This window comes from Nannospalax galili, unplaced genomic scaffold, assembly GCF_000622305.1.
Source record: "Nannospalax galili isolate Female #2095 unplaced genomic scaffold, S.galili_v1.0 scaffold6140, whole genome shotgun sequence".
Classification (NCBI taxonomy): Eukaryota; Metazoa; Chordata; class Mammalia; order Rodentia; family Spalacidae; genus Nannospalax; species Nannospalax galili.
This window is the reverse complement of record NW_008346313.1, coordinates 13,752-28,702: the sequence shown is the minus strand read 5'-3', so window position 1 is coordinate 28,702 and position 14,951 is coordinate 13,752. Positions and strand designations below refer to the sequence as shown.

The window sequence follows — 14,951 nt, the reverse complement described above, 5'->3', positions numbered from 1 at the left end:
AAGGAAATAGTTTGTCAGACAGTTGGTCAGTTGCTAATATGAACTCACAGCAATTCTGACCATGCAGAATTTCTATACAACCTCAAGCCAGATGAAATCCCAGCATAGACATGAGGAAGTGGGTAAGAAACTGTAGCCCCACTTAAAGAAATTGTGGCATCAGATGGCTTCTGAGAGGGGCAGAGACAGTCTCTTTCAAGGATGGGACTCTTGGTAGGCTAACCAGGCTCCAGTGGATGGATCCACACTGAAGGACATTTGGAGACACATTAAAGCCTATAGGCCTTACTATATGTACTATAGAGTACATTAAGTTGGATGTGGGGGCAACAAAGGAAGGTGAGGATAGGGTAGGGGATCTAAATACCATCAAATTGTATTGTATGAAAATTACCACAATCCAGTAAAAAAAGAAATTTAAAAAAGAAAGAAACAGAACTCTCTGCACAGCAGAAGCATTACTTTTCACTAGCTACTTTTCAGGTACTAAACATGCTTAGTAGCTCTTTGACAATGCCAATTTCTATTCTGTGCTGTTTCAATTTTCTAGGAAAACTAACAAGTAGAAGACAGATGTACAGATGTACAGATTTTTCATGTTATACTTAGCTGGATAACATTAAATTCTGTATATCTGTATTTTAAAGTCTCAAACCCTGGAAATTACAAAAATTTAACACAACCAAGTTCTCTGAGCGCAGACCTCACACCTTCAGGAATTTTTCCTTCTACTGTCCATTTTCCATGTCAGGATCCAATCCAGGTCTTGAGTAGCGAATATTCATTATGTATTTTACTCTAATCCAATCTGTGGTAGTAAATTAATATTTTCAATTTAACGACCACAATTTTGAAGGAAAAATAAAACTAAAAAAACCAGAAGCTATTTACTAGGACATCTCTGCATTTGGATTTGTTGAACGTGTCTCCCTTTCAAGCTCCTATGTATTTTATAAGAAGCTGCATCCTGTCTCCATTTCCTTATTTTCTAGCACCACAGATTTTTCAGGGTCATTTCCCTTTCCCTTAGAAACAGCTCTGCAAGGAGCCCTGGTTCCTTTTCTTAGGAATTTCATTTAGAAGCCCATCATCTGGGCACTGGCATCACTCTTTCCCTTAGCAGCCATGGCTTCTGGTCCCACTTAACAAGGGTAACAAACGCCTATGTAATGCTGACCCACCCACACTCACATGTAGGTTTTTTCTTTCTCTGGCTCTCTTCAATACATGTATGATATAAATCTATACACTTCATAAACATACATATACATACATCTAAAACCATGATGTCACCAGTTACCTGACTGTGTTCTTTTTCCTCTACCTAAATATGATACCTGTGTAAGGGAGTTCTCCAGTGCTCAAATCACAGACCCTGAGTGCCCATGGCATAAAGGCTGGACTATAGACTGGGACTGGCCTAATTGCTCATGGATCAAGTATCAACACTACACCTCCCTGAGAGTTATCTGTCCCAATCCAAAGTCATGCCCTTATGTGTGCTGAGGAATACTGAATTATATCATAACTTGGAAGATCTTCAATACATTGTGTCATATACATGCAAGTCAAATGCATGCAACTCATAAATCATACAAAATCTAACAATAATTTATATTTTTAGTTTATTTTTTGTCTTTCATCTTTCAGCCATTAATATTTTGTCTTTAAGTTAAAAATTGTCTTTTCTTTCCTTCTTTCTTTCACTTTTTTGAAAAAGTAACACTTTTTTCACAAAAAGTGAAAAATGATGTAGCAAGTAAAAAAAAAACATGCAAAAACAAAACAAAAAAACCCAAAATAATAGCCACAAATCATTTACAAAATATTTACCATATTTTCTTTCACATTTTGAAGCAACTAGTTCCAAAACTTAACAGTTTGATTTACTGGAATCTTACACATTTTTATGGCTCATATTATTCACAAACACATTTACAGAGTGTATTATATGTCAGTAATTCCATCGAAGTTTTTATAAACCTTGATATTTAATGAAGTATCATGATTCAAACAGTTACCAGGGAATAAATAGTCATGTGTTTTAGGCACATGGACAGCAGAAGTCACCAGAAGCAACAGGATTTGGTCAGATATCTGAGATTAAACTAGGTAATTTAGACTCTTAAATGAGATGAAAATATGACAGCAAATCAAGCTTTTTTTTATTTTTCTCTTCTAAAAATTTTCAATAGCTAACTTTCTTCCAGAATTTGCAATTAAAACATGGCACTGATTTCAGAAATTGTTCTGAAATCACAGGGATAGTTACTACAGAGGCACCTTATAATACACAGGAAGCGTATACCAGTTTTATTTCTTCAGACCCACTGTCTGTGCATCCTCTTCTGTGTGGTCCTCACTACCTATCCATTTTCAGAATCTTTCTCCTGCCCAGAGTTCTCCACAGTGCTTCCTTTACTTCCTTGTTTCATAAAGTATAGATTATAGGATTCAGCATGGACGTCACAACTGTATAGTAGAGGGCCAGGAGTTTACTCCTGTAGAGTGACTAGACTTGGGCTTCAAGTAGGTGACAGATGCTGATCCCTAAAAGAGTGTTACTACAAGTAGGTGGGAGGAACATGTGGAGAGGCCTTTATGGCAGCCCTCAGGGGAGGGCATGACCAGTACTGCAGCTAGATTTCTGCTGTAGGAAGCAATGATCAGTAAAAATTGACTGGAAATGCAGAGAACAGCAGCACAAAACTCACAACCTCATTCTGGTATCATACTTACCCACAGGCAAGTATGATGATAGGTAGGAGGCCACAGAAGAAGTGATCTATCTCACAGGGTTCACAGAAGTCCAAGGAGAAAATGAAATTGGTCTGTAACAAACCTACTATGCATCTCATTCCTCAAGACACCATGGCAGGTTGAGCACACACTCCACGACCCATTGTTGTTGCATAGTGCAGTGGGACACATATGGCCATGTAGCGGTCAAAAGCCATGGCTGCCAGAAGGCAGCACTCAGTGACGCCTAAGAATAAGAAAAACATCTGTGTGGCACAGCCCACCCGAGAGATTCCTCTGGCTTTGCTCACAGAGCTCTGTAGCATCTTGGGTACAACAGAGCATGGGTAGCCGATCTCCAGGAAAAACAAGTTGGCCAAGAAGAAGTACATGGGGGTGTGGAGGGCTGGATTGGTCCAGATGGCAAGAGTGGTGAATGAATTTCCCACCAGGGATGCCAAGAACATGAGGAGGACTAGGGTGAACAGGAGGGAGCACTCTCCAGGGTCCTCAGAGAACTTGGAAAATGCAAAGCGTTTGACAGACATGCTGTTTTCCAGCCACAGAGAGCAGTTGAGATTCATCTCCTGGAAGGGAGAACAACAAAGCATCAGAAGGTTCCTGTGAATGTAACTTCATTACATTCAGAGCCTCAGTCAAGTCAGAGAAGGAAATCTCTACCTGCAATTATAAAATCCCTAAGTTTAGAAATGAACATTCATCCCCGTACCTTTTCAGATCAAATCCTTTCTCTATTGACCACATCTGTTGGTTTTTCCAAAGTGTACCAAGTTCCAAAACATTGTAAAAGTGTTAAAATTATGAGGCTTGCTGGTCCCTACCTATAACCCCAGCTGTTAGGAAGCTGAGGCAGAGGCTTACCATGAGTCTTAGTCTAAATTACAGCGTAAGACATATTTTCAAATAAAGGGAGTGAAAAAGGGTTAATTGCTACTCAGTTCTTATTTTTCTTTTCTGTATTTCTCATTAATTAGTTGTCAATACCACTAAAGGTCTCTCTGACCTCCTAGTCCCTCTGAATTACCATTGCCATGCACAAGCTCTCTTCAATCTTTTCAGAGATTATTGGGCCCAGAGTATTCTGTGCTCACTGCAGGTGGCACTCAGACCCAGCAGGTAACAAGTACTATTTTCCCCAAGTGGAATTCCTATTTTAGAGAAGGAAAAGTAAAGTAAAATCAGTGATTCCTGCACTGCACAGACCCAAGGCATTTCCTGGTATCTGAAGATTTTCGAGGTGATGGTCTACAAAGCGTCTTGTGAATGGAGACAGGAGCTGAGAAGTGAGAGGGAAATCGGTCAGTGAACAAAAAGCACCCCAGGCCCTCTGGTCACAGTTGTGTGGGGGGCTGAGCAAAGTCAGCAATGCAGCTATTTTCTTTATATAAAATTACCTAACCTGGTTGGCAGGAAGCCTTAGCCCTAGCTGAGGATATTTTGGATATTGATCACTGCTGGGTGCTGGAAGAGGAAGTCCCAGTTTTCCTATCTGGTAGGTTGACCAGGCCACAAGGAATAGACCAGCACCCAAGAGTCTTAGAAACACAGATTAGACTGGATAGGCTTTAAAATAAAGACAAATAATAGTAGAGGCCATGACATTTGAAGGGGGTAATAAGGTAGGGTTGGAGTGTGTGGTTGGGCCTGAACGTGATCATGTCCTAAAATAAATTAAAGATCACAAAAGTTTTGCCATCCTTTAGTACATCATGTTTGTTCAGTAAAAGTTGTCATTTCCTGTATATTAAAGTCGATTTTTCTTAATCTCGTTTATGTGAATGTATGAATCAAGTTACTGGGATATTTGAAATAAAATAGGGACTTAGTCTTGATATATAGGCCTGGCTGGCCTCAAATGTACGCTGTCCTGCCTGAGTCTCCTGAGTGTTGGAATGACAGCAATGAGCCACCATGTTTACACACTTGGTTTTATATTGTTTATGTTTTCATAAGAGACTAGGCTAGCACAGGCTTGCTTGATCACTTAACCTGGTGAACTCTTCAGTTCCCACAGCTTTGCCTTCTGGTGAAGCCACTAGCTCTGCCTCCTTGTCTCTGTCACAATCAGTTATACCTTCTGTTCTTCATGATGCACTTTAACTGATAGACAGCCCTTTCCACTTTGGGGTGATCGCTGCTCATTTCTGTCTGAGTACAGCCTCCGACAGAGACTTAGTGAGGAATTTGTTGTTTGCTTTAGCTCTTCATGACATCTACCACATTTGTCAATCAATAAGTTCTCATGAAATGGGAAAAGAAGCTTCTGTGCTTAATTTATTGTCTGTATATCCACTCATCTCTGCACAGTGTGTTCTCTGACCTTCAATCCCATCTCCCTCTAGTACCTCAGATGCTTCTCACTGAATACAAAATTGAGGTCAATAAAATGTATACAATAAGAAGCTGAGGAACAGGGCACCAGAGTTTCTGTGCCTTCTCAATTCAGTAGAGACTTGAGGCTATATCTCAGCACGTTGTTCTGATTCCACATGCTGTAATAAAAATACAGGAATCTGGGTATGTATCCCAAGAATGAAAACATTCTCCATCCTTAGTGAACTGGTCCTTGTTCTTTTGAGGGTGGACTGATGTTTGGATTTTTCTGTTTCAAATGTCATTCATTCATAATCTAAACATACCATGCTTTCCCTGAGAAAGGCAGAGTAAAAAATATTACCCCCAAACTGCTGACACACTGAGTGTTTCCTATTGATACATTACAGTTTTCAAAAAGTATTATAAATACTTCCCTGTACTGTAATTAATTTAAATATCTACATTTCTCATATAATAACAAAATTCATGTGCAATTGAGCCAAAAGGAAAATCCAAGGAAAGGTTCTGTTATTTTAAACCTAAATATGTTTTTAAATGTCCCCTTACTATTTAGTCATTAGTGTAGTTGACTAAATAGCCCTGAATTTGGAGAGCTGTGTCTTGTCTGTCAATGAAACTTACATTTTCCCTGCTTGGGATACATACCCAGAATGCTATATTTTCGTTACAACATGTGGAATGAGAGCAATGTGCTGATAGAGCCTCAAGGCTCTAAAGAATTGAACAATCATAGAAACTCTGGCGCCCTGTTCCCTCAGCCTCTCACTATACATATTTTCTTGATCTCAATTTTATATTCAGTATTTTATTGCACAAATTAGATGACAAAGTCCTTTCCTATCACTCTAGTTCAACTCTATCAATGTAAAAATGTAAATATTGTTAAGGCACACTCGGGATAAAAAGTACAATGACGATTCAAATGCAAGTCTCCTGCCCTTGAGCTTCATGCAAAGGCAATCAGGGTCACAGCATGTATCCTCTGTAGTGACTGATCTACACACTATACCCACAGTCACAACAATGTCATTTACATAGCCATGATAAAATCTGAATACATACTCGTTCTCTATCAATAGCAAATTTTAGTTTATAGATGTATATTTATTTTATAGAAGCTTTGTGTGCACTAGATACTGGTGAGGTTCTGAAGGTTCCTGTTATGACCTGTATTTTCAGTGGTACTTAGAATACAAGGGATGGATCATTAGATGAGGTGATTTTAATAGCTCACATCCCATCTTACATAGTATAAAGACCAAAGACCACTCTGTATGGTTCTCCAGGAATGATCCAGATCAATGGACTCACTGTGTGTGGTGTCATATGATTAGAAATGTGCAATTGTGGTCTTGGTCCCAGGAGACTGAAACTTTCTTCTCACTGGTGAGCATCAGGAGGCAGCCTCATCCCCTCCCAAGGGGACAGTTCTTTGTAGGGAAATGATAATGTTTTGAAGGAAAGAGGTTAAGTGGCAGACAGTGTTAAATGGATGAATGGCTTCGGTTCATCTCAACTGTCTCTGTCAACTGTCATATGGCTTCCTCAGAACAGAAGACTGGGAAGTCAGGAAATTGGATCAGAGACTAACTATTTCATATCACTCTATGTGATATGAACCAAAGTGAAATTTATGGTGATAAATTCTTTGACCACTACAAACTGTTAATATAAATTATTAAAATTTTACCATTTCTAGTATACATTAAAATTGTTGGGAAAGCTATATACTTAACTTTAGTGTTACAGTCTTTTGATGATAGTAATATTTTTCCTGATGATTATAAAAGATTTAAATCTAGTAAATAGTTTTCTAGTCAGACAAGAGTTTGGCAAAGTGCTTGCTTATTTATATCAAAAGCAGGTAAAATAAAAATAGAAGTTAAAAGTTTATATTAGTGGGGAAGAAATAAGTAAGGTACTAATGCTTATCATTACAGGAAAAGTCATCATCTGAATATGTATCATTTTAATGATATAAGAAAGGAATTAAACAGGAACTTCAAGGAAATTGGCACAATATCCTCTAAAATTCCACGTACAACACATACTATCTCATATTAGAGAAGTGGAAATGCCATTAGTTAGTAAAGCTAAGCTTAACGTCCCTTAGCAATCCTTCCTATGTAGAAACTTTGAAGCTCTAGAATCTGATCCTTCCTCAGACCACAAGACTGGGAAGTCAGGAAACAGGATCACAGACTAATACTATTTCATATGCTCACAGAAGACAGATAATCTAAGCAGAGTCTTTGGCTACCTTAGGGTATTCTCTCAGAATCTTCTGAAATTGGAACATAGAAAAAAGGACTCTTAGGAGCCTCTTTCCTGGAATTAACAGTCAGGGTGGCTGGCTTCTGCAGGGTGTGGAATCAGTATTTGCTACATCTCAATGTCCACTTTGAAGTCAGCATCTTGCATTTACCTCATAAACTCTGGTTTTAAGGTATGCCTGTGGTAAATTGGGAAAGAGATTTGAGAAAGTTTGAATTATCAGAATTTTATTCTGCAAGTTTAGGAAGGCCTTTTATTTCATTTGTTCATTTGAAATGATTACTGAAACCCCACCAGGATAGGCTGCATTAAATAGTTTCTTTGGAGGTGTTGTCTCTTTAAGAGCAGAGTAGCCTGGGTTATTTAAAATGGCTTTTTCTCCTCTTATCTGACACATGCACGGAGTGAACCTGCTCTAACTCCTGGAGATGATGAGAAAAACATGGGTCCTACTGGCTCAGAAACTCAGGACCTTTTAGAGTCAAAACTGCTCCAGGAGCCTCCAGCAAATAATCAGGTACTATTCATGGATTTCAGCATTAGGGTTGTGTTCTCCAAGTGTTTCCCCTTATGAGTGGTGAATCCCTTTTCTACACTGTGTTAGCAGAGACTGAAATAACATTCAAAATCAAACAGAATGCTGGAGAAGAAAATAGCTATGAACTCAATGGAAAATGCAGGCAACCAGGGCTGGAGAAATGGCCACAGATAGTTAAAAGCACTGGCTGCTTTTGCAGAGGACCTGGGTTCACTTCCCAGTACCCACATGGTGGCTAACAAACTTCTGTAACTCCAGTTCCAGGAGATCTGACACCATCTTCTGACCTCCCTGAGCACTGCACAAACATGGGTGCACTTACATACATGCAGCCAATACACTCAAACACATAAAATAAATTTAAATGAATTTTAAAAAGGGAAACTCAGAGAAAGAAAGTTGTTATTTAATGCTAAACAGGTCAATTCAGTAAAATAAGTAAAAATATGTATGCAACCCATCATGATAGCATTTGAATACACAAAACAAACGCCAAAAACATTGACTTGAAAGAGAGACTAGAGCACAGGGACAGAACATTGGGTTCTATAACTCCCTCCTGGACCTAAGGTTCAGTCATGGATAGATTATCCAGGAAGAAAATTGGATAAATGAGCCTGGGAAATAGAAACAGAACACTCCATTCCACAGTTTGAGAAAACACAAGGATCTTAACTGCATGTGAAATATTCTCCAGTATTATCAGAAAATTGGAACAGCAGCCATGTCTTAGAACCACAACATCCTCAAACCTAAAACAGTTGTAAGAGGGAAGTTTATAACAGTAAACACCTGTATCCAAAAATGCCTCCATCAAGAAGCTGGAAAGATGGGTCAGCAGTTAAGAGCTCATAATAACCTTGTGTGAGTCCAGGGTTTGAGACTCAGTACCCATGTTGTGCAGGTGGCACCCACCTGTAAATCCAGCCCCAAAGGGTCCAAGACCCTCATCTAGTCCCCAAAGGTGTGTACACATACACTACACAGACACACATATACATATGCATAAATAAAAAACAAAATAAGTGTTTAAAAATGTCTCCATCAAACACCTGAGAAACAAGATCAAAGAAGCCGCTGCAAACATCCATGGCCATGCTGGCCTCTGCTCTGGTTAGGGATCTGTTGTGGTTTCTGGACCCTGCAGGCTCCACACTCTCTTGATTCCTCCATCTTTGTAGTAATTTAAAATCAGAAGCACAAGTGATTTAGTTTTGTTTTAAAAGGTGTCTCTTTTGTGAGGTCTCCGTGCAGTGTCTTTCCTTTGATAATGGTGGCTGAGGAACAATATCTGGAACCTTGGAAATAGGAGCCCTGAACAGCTGGTGAGCAGTGATGCAACTGTATGTGGAAATACCAGTATTTAGCAGATGTAAATATAGACAGGACAGTATCATCCATAACTGCTTCAGTCAACTTCAGGAACCAAGGGACTTTTTAACAGTATTGATTATTTACTCTGTCATATGAGTGACAGTAAGACAAAAAATAATAAAGTGACTTAAAATTAGATTAATATGTCTCCAAGAAACAAATTTTCCTCGTTTAATTTGCCCAACTTAAAATTTCATAAGGTTTGTATTTCTCCTTTGCTTAACCTATGTAAGGAAACTGGAAAGAACAGTGATTTTATATTACCTAATCATTTAAAGGATTTTATAAACAAACTAAGGAAGGCTGAATCTCAGAGCCTAGGGATGGAGAGTCACTTTATTTTATGATTCCCCTTGAGTACATAATTTTATAAAAGGTAAAAATATTTGTAGGAAAGCAAGGTATATTAATATTGTCTTTGTTATATAATTTTTTTCAAACATTGACAAGTGTTGGGCCTATAATGGATATTCAGTTAATGAGTCAGTATGGACATCAGGAAGATGGCATTGAAACTAATCATAACGTGAACCCAAAATATACAAATTTTATCTAAATCAATAAAGGCAAATCATACATAATTTCCTTTTTTAGCATTTTTATTGAATTTTTGTGATTTCCTACATACCCCCCTCCTCAATTCAAAGTACTCTCTCTGTATAATAAAGCCAATAGTTTCTAACTTGAATCCCCAAATGTTCTCCAGTGTGGGTTCATCCACTGGAGCTTGCATAGAACTTGTGCATGCTGTCACCATTGCTGTGTGTTCACATGAGTAACTGACCAGCTGTCTGGAGAACTCTGCATGGATTCCCCCCATGGTCATCCACCACCTCTGGCTCTGATGATCTCTCCACCTCCTCCTCTGTAATGACTCCTGAGCCCTGAGCTCCAGAAGCCAGACAGAGGTGTCCCACTCAGAGGCAAGCACTCTGCAGCCCCCTCCCCAACACACATCACAAAGCTGACACACATCACAAAGCCGTAAGTATAAGAATACTTCTTCAGTGAGATCCTACAGATGAATTAATCTTCAACCGTGGGTGAGCACCTGATTCAGCACACTCCACTCCAATTATCCCTTCTGGGACTGGAAGTCCATACTACCATGAGGGTGCCACAGTTACATCTCACAGGAGGGGACCAAAGCTCCATATTACAGGAAGGGAACAATAGCTCCATCTCACAGGAGGGCCTCAGAGCTCCACATCACAAGAGGGGAACCAGAGCTCTGGCTCACAGGTGGGGAACTACAGCTCCAGCTCACAGGAGGGGTCCATAGCTCCAGCTCATAGAAAGAACCACAGTTCCAGTTCACAGGACAGGACCACAGCTCCAGCTCACACGCGGGGGTGTCCACAGCTCAGGCTCACAGGAGAGGACCACAACTCCAGTCCACAGGACAAGAACTACAGCTCCAGCTCACAACGGAAGACCAGAGCTCCAGCTCACAGGAGGGGATCACAGCTCCAGCTTATGGGAAGGGTCAGTGACTCCAGCTCACAGGAGGGGAACCACAGCTCCAGCTCACAGGAAGAACCACAGCTCCAGCTTACAGGAAGAACCACAACTCCAGCTCTCAGGAAAGAACCACAGCCCCAGCTCATGGGAAGGGACCATGACTCCAGATCACAGGAGAGGACCACAGCTCTAGCTCACCAGAGAGGATTATGACTCCAGCTCACAGGAGAGGACCACAGCTACAAGTCACAGGAGGTGAACCACAGCCCCAGCTCATGGGAAGGGGCCATGACTCCAGCTCACAGGACAGGACCACAGCTCCAGCTCACAAGAGGTGAATCACAGCTCCAGCTCATGGGAAGGGACCATGACTCCAGGAGTAGACTACAGCTCTAGTTCTTTTTCTTTTCTTAAGTTCTCAGGCTCTCAAACAGTATTTTTCTCTGCTTGTATGTAAGTACACTCATGCCCTGCAATGCCCTCAGAAGTCAAAAGAAAGCATTGTATCCCCCGCAAAAAGCTACTTCATTTGACCGGCTAAAATTTTGCTCCTCTGCTTAAAATCTTTCAGATATAATCCTCAGGAAAGAAGGGATGGTCCCAAGATTGCTGGGTGCCTGGGTTCTATTCCTATGCACTGTACAGATCCCCACTAATTTCTCAGCTACTGAGAGGTGCCACATGCCCCAGTGTGCTTTGCTGGGGGGATGTCACCATGACCACTCTGGAGAAGCTCATGAAGTCCTTCAAGTCACTCAAGTTGTTCCAGCAGGGGCAGCAGCAGCAACCACCACCACCATTGTTATCCAGATTGCTGTCAACTTGTGACATTTTTGAGGAACCATGTTATAAATGCACAAGGGCAAAGTCCTCTTCAAGACTCTCCTCTGATCGCCTTTCATTTTGGTAGTGTAGGCTTCTCCAGGCATCTTCAGCTTCAACGTGACCATGATCATAGTGGATTCTTGTAGGAATTCTGACTTGAGGTTCCCTTGGTCAATGGGAGCAGTAAAATGTTTCCATACATAGGTTAGCTGGGCCTGGCCTGGGGACTGGCTCCCTGCTGCAGTGGCTTCTTCTTCAAGTGCTGCTCTATCTTTGACTCCCTGAGGAAAGTTCAGTCATGTCATCATTGGAGATGAGGTTGGTCACAGATGCTTGTGTAATTCGTGGGTCTGCTCCCACTGGCACTGGGAGTTGCAAGGCTAGATCTCCATCTATATATCTGTCTCCAGCCTCAAGCCCCTTTTCCTGGTTGCCATGGTGGCCTGGCTGGAGGCCACGCCCTACCTTCCTGGCCCAGCCATGAGAAGAGCCACACAATTTCTTAACCCTTCACCTTCCATAAAGGAAATTGCTTGTGTAATTCGTGGGTCTGCTCCCACTGGCACTGGGAGTTGCAAGGCTAGATCTCCATCTATATATCTGTCTCCAGCCTCAAGCCCCTTTTCCTGGTTGCCATGGTGGCCTGGCTGGAGGCCACGCCCTACCTTCCTGGCCCAGCCATGAGAAGAGCCACACAATTTCTTAACCCTTCACCTTCCATAAAGGAAATAAAAATGCTATAGACATTAAATTCTCAATTCTCAAAGGGGTAACTCTCTCTCCTCTCTCTTTCTCTCCTCTCTCTCTCTCTCTTATATATATATATATAATCTCATCTCTATATTTGATTAGATTTGAACCACACATCTACTATTACATGGAGGGAATTGATTTCTCTAAGATCTTTCACATGATAGAAAATACCAAAATAAATCCGAATGAAGAAATAAAAATTCAATATTCACAAACAAGTGAATACATTTGGATAAGGACAATCAAACTTTCAGTGAAATTTTCCATTGGGATGAATCAAAAAGAATATAAAACCCAGCAACACTCCACCTAAGAGACCATCTGGAGCACCCCACTGAGAGGGAAGACCCAGGAGTCCAGTGCAGACTGGGGCAGTTTCCAAGGGCCATGTTTCTCTTGGTCTAGCCTCCATACAGGCCAAATCTTATGGACTTTCAGGAAAACACTGATAAAGAATGTTTAAAACACTTCTAGCTTGTTATTAGCATACTCTATTTTTATATAAAAGAGATCAACCAACAGACACAGTTGATCTAATAAGGAAGAGGCAGGATTTGTACAGAAGAAGGCTCAGAAGATAAGTAATGTCAGGAGTTCTGAAAACTCAAAGAGCAGATTTGCTTCATCAGACAATGATTGTTGGGAAGAAAACAAAGTTGTTAGTCCAAATGGGACAGCTTTTAGTTCGGTAACTTGGGAAATGAAAAAAAGTGATTCCATTGTTTGTAGATCTCTGGAGAGACCTGCCAGTTCAATTTTGGAGCCTGAACGTCAGGCTGAACCTGGCAATGCATCTGAAAAAGCATCTATACCTCAGTTAGGACAGGTCTGTATCTTTTCCCCAGGAGAATTTATCACTCTCCTAAGCTCTTCCTTTTATCCACCATCCTCTTCAAAACCCCTTTTATGTCTTTGTTTCTCAGGGTACAAATGAGGGGGAGTAACAATGGTGTACAAAAGTGTGATGAACTTCCCTTGACTGTGTGCATAGGAGCTGTTGGACTGGATATAGACAGCGGTAATGGTGCTATGGAACAGGGCTACCAGCAGCTGGTGGGACCCACAGGTTCCAAGAGCTTTGTGTCAGGTTTGGCTGGACCTTATCCTCATCACTGCTTGGGCAATGTACCCACATGAGACCAAGATGAGAGAGAGGGGGAGGAGCAGCAGCACCAAGGAAGCCACAAAGGGCTGGACTTCATTGGCACAAATGTCTACACAGCCCAACTTGATCATGGCAGGAACCCCACAGATGAAGTTGTAATTCTTGTGGTTCCCACAACGAGGAGACAGAGGGTGATGGTTCCCTGAATCAGCATGTTTACCACTCCACTCAGCCAGGCCATTCCAGCAAGCAACTGGCAGAGCCACACATGCATAACCATGTTGTAATGGAGTGGTATGAAAAAAGCAGCATAGCAATCAAATGTTATGATGGCCAGAAGGACACACTCAGTGGACCCAAGAGCCAGAGTCATGTAGAGAAGAATAGCACAGCCTGTGGGAGTGATGGTCTTGAATAGACCATGGAGGTTCCACAGCATCTTGGGTATGATGCTGGTAGAAAAGCAGATATCAAGAAAGGAGAGGTTACTTAGTAAATAGTTGCTGAGTGTGTGCAACACGGAACCCACACAGGAGGCCAGGATGATGGCTGTGTTGCCCACCAGAGTCAGGAGGTAGGAGATCAGCACTGCTACAAAGAGGATCCTCTCAAGCTGTGACTGGTCAGAGAAGCCCACCAGGATGAAGTTGCCTCCTGAGCTCTGGTTAATCATCACCTACTCATGGGGAGGAGGTGACACCTGAACAAGTACACATTTTAGTTAGACATAGGAATGCGGTGGGATCTGGAATACTATTGAGAGACAAGGGCTGTAAAGTAGAGGATGGAGGTGTGTTGTGTATAGGATACAGAGAGGAAATAGAGAGGCAGAGATACAGAGATAGACATAGCTCAAGCCCTATGTTTCAAGGAGAGTGGAAGATTACAAAGTGCACTGAGAACTCTTACACAGTACAAGGATGTTAAAATATACCATGTGGGAAACCATGGGTAATCAGTAATTACTCAGCTCTTCCAAATTGCTTCATTTATTTTTCAGGAAATGTAACCTTTTCTTCCTCAACACCACTTACAAGATTATAATAAACAAATGGAAAAGGAGATGTACCACACCAAAAACAAGTTCTTGGAAGACGTATCTTCAATGCCAATAGGAAAAGTAGCATACAAAAATAATTTTTTGGAAAAATGCATAGTTATTTCAATTATTCATCTTTATCAACACCCCTTCATGCTAAGGATGAAATACACAACCAAAATTTTTAAATTATGTGCTAATGCCATCTTTATATTGTTCTCTGTCAATATTTTTTTCTTATAAAAATGGGCAGATTAGAGTATTTTAACAGTCAACCAGAGAGTTCCCTTGTAAGTTTTGAATAATTTTAGTTACTTGCAAAACATTTTTAGACTTCTGTATTTGCCTTTTATTTTAAAGTAACTAAGAGTTTCAAATTTTCATTTTCAATAGATTTGACTATCTGTACTATTTTCTTATGGTGACTTCACAGTATATATTACAGAATAAGTTCACTTGACTTCTTACTAAGAGTTTTTAAATTT

At 40.8% G+C, this 14,951-nt stretch overlaps 2 pseudogenes; both read right to left on the bottom strand.

Annotated features, from left to right (window-relative positions):
- Nucleotides 1-2,362: 2,362 nt before the first annotated feature.
- Nucleotides 2,363-3,323, bottom strand: LOC103741825 (annotated as a pseudogene).
- Nucleotides 3,324-13,176: 9,853 nt separating this feature from the next.
- Nucleotides 13,177-14,100, bottom strand: LOC103741826 (annotated as a pseudogene).
- Nucleotides 14,101-14,951: the final 851 nt, after the last annotated feature.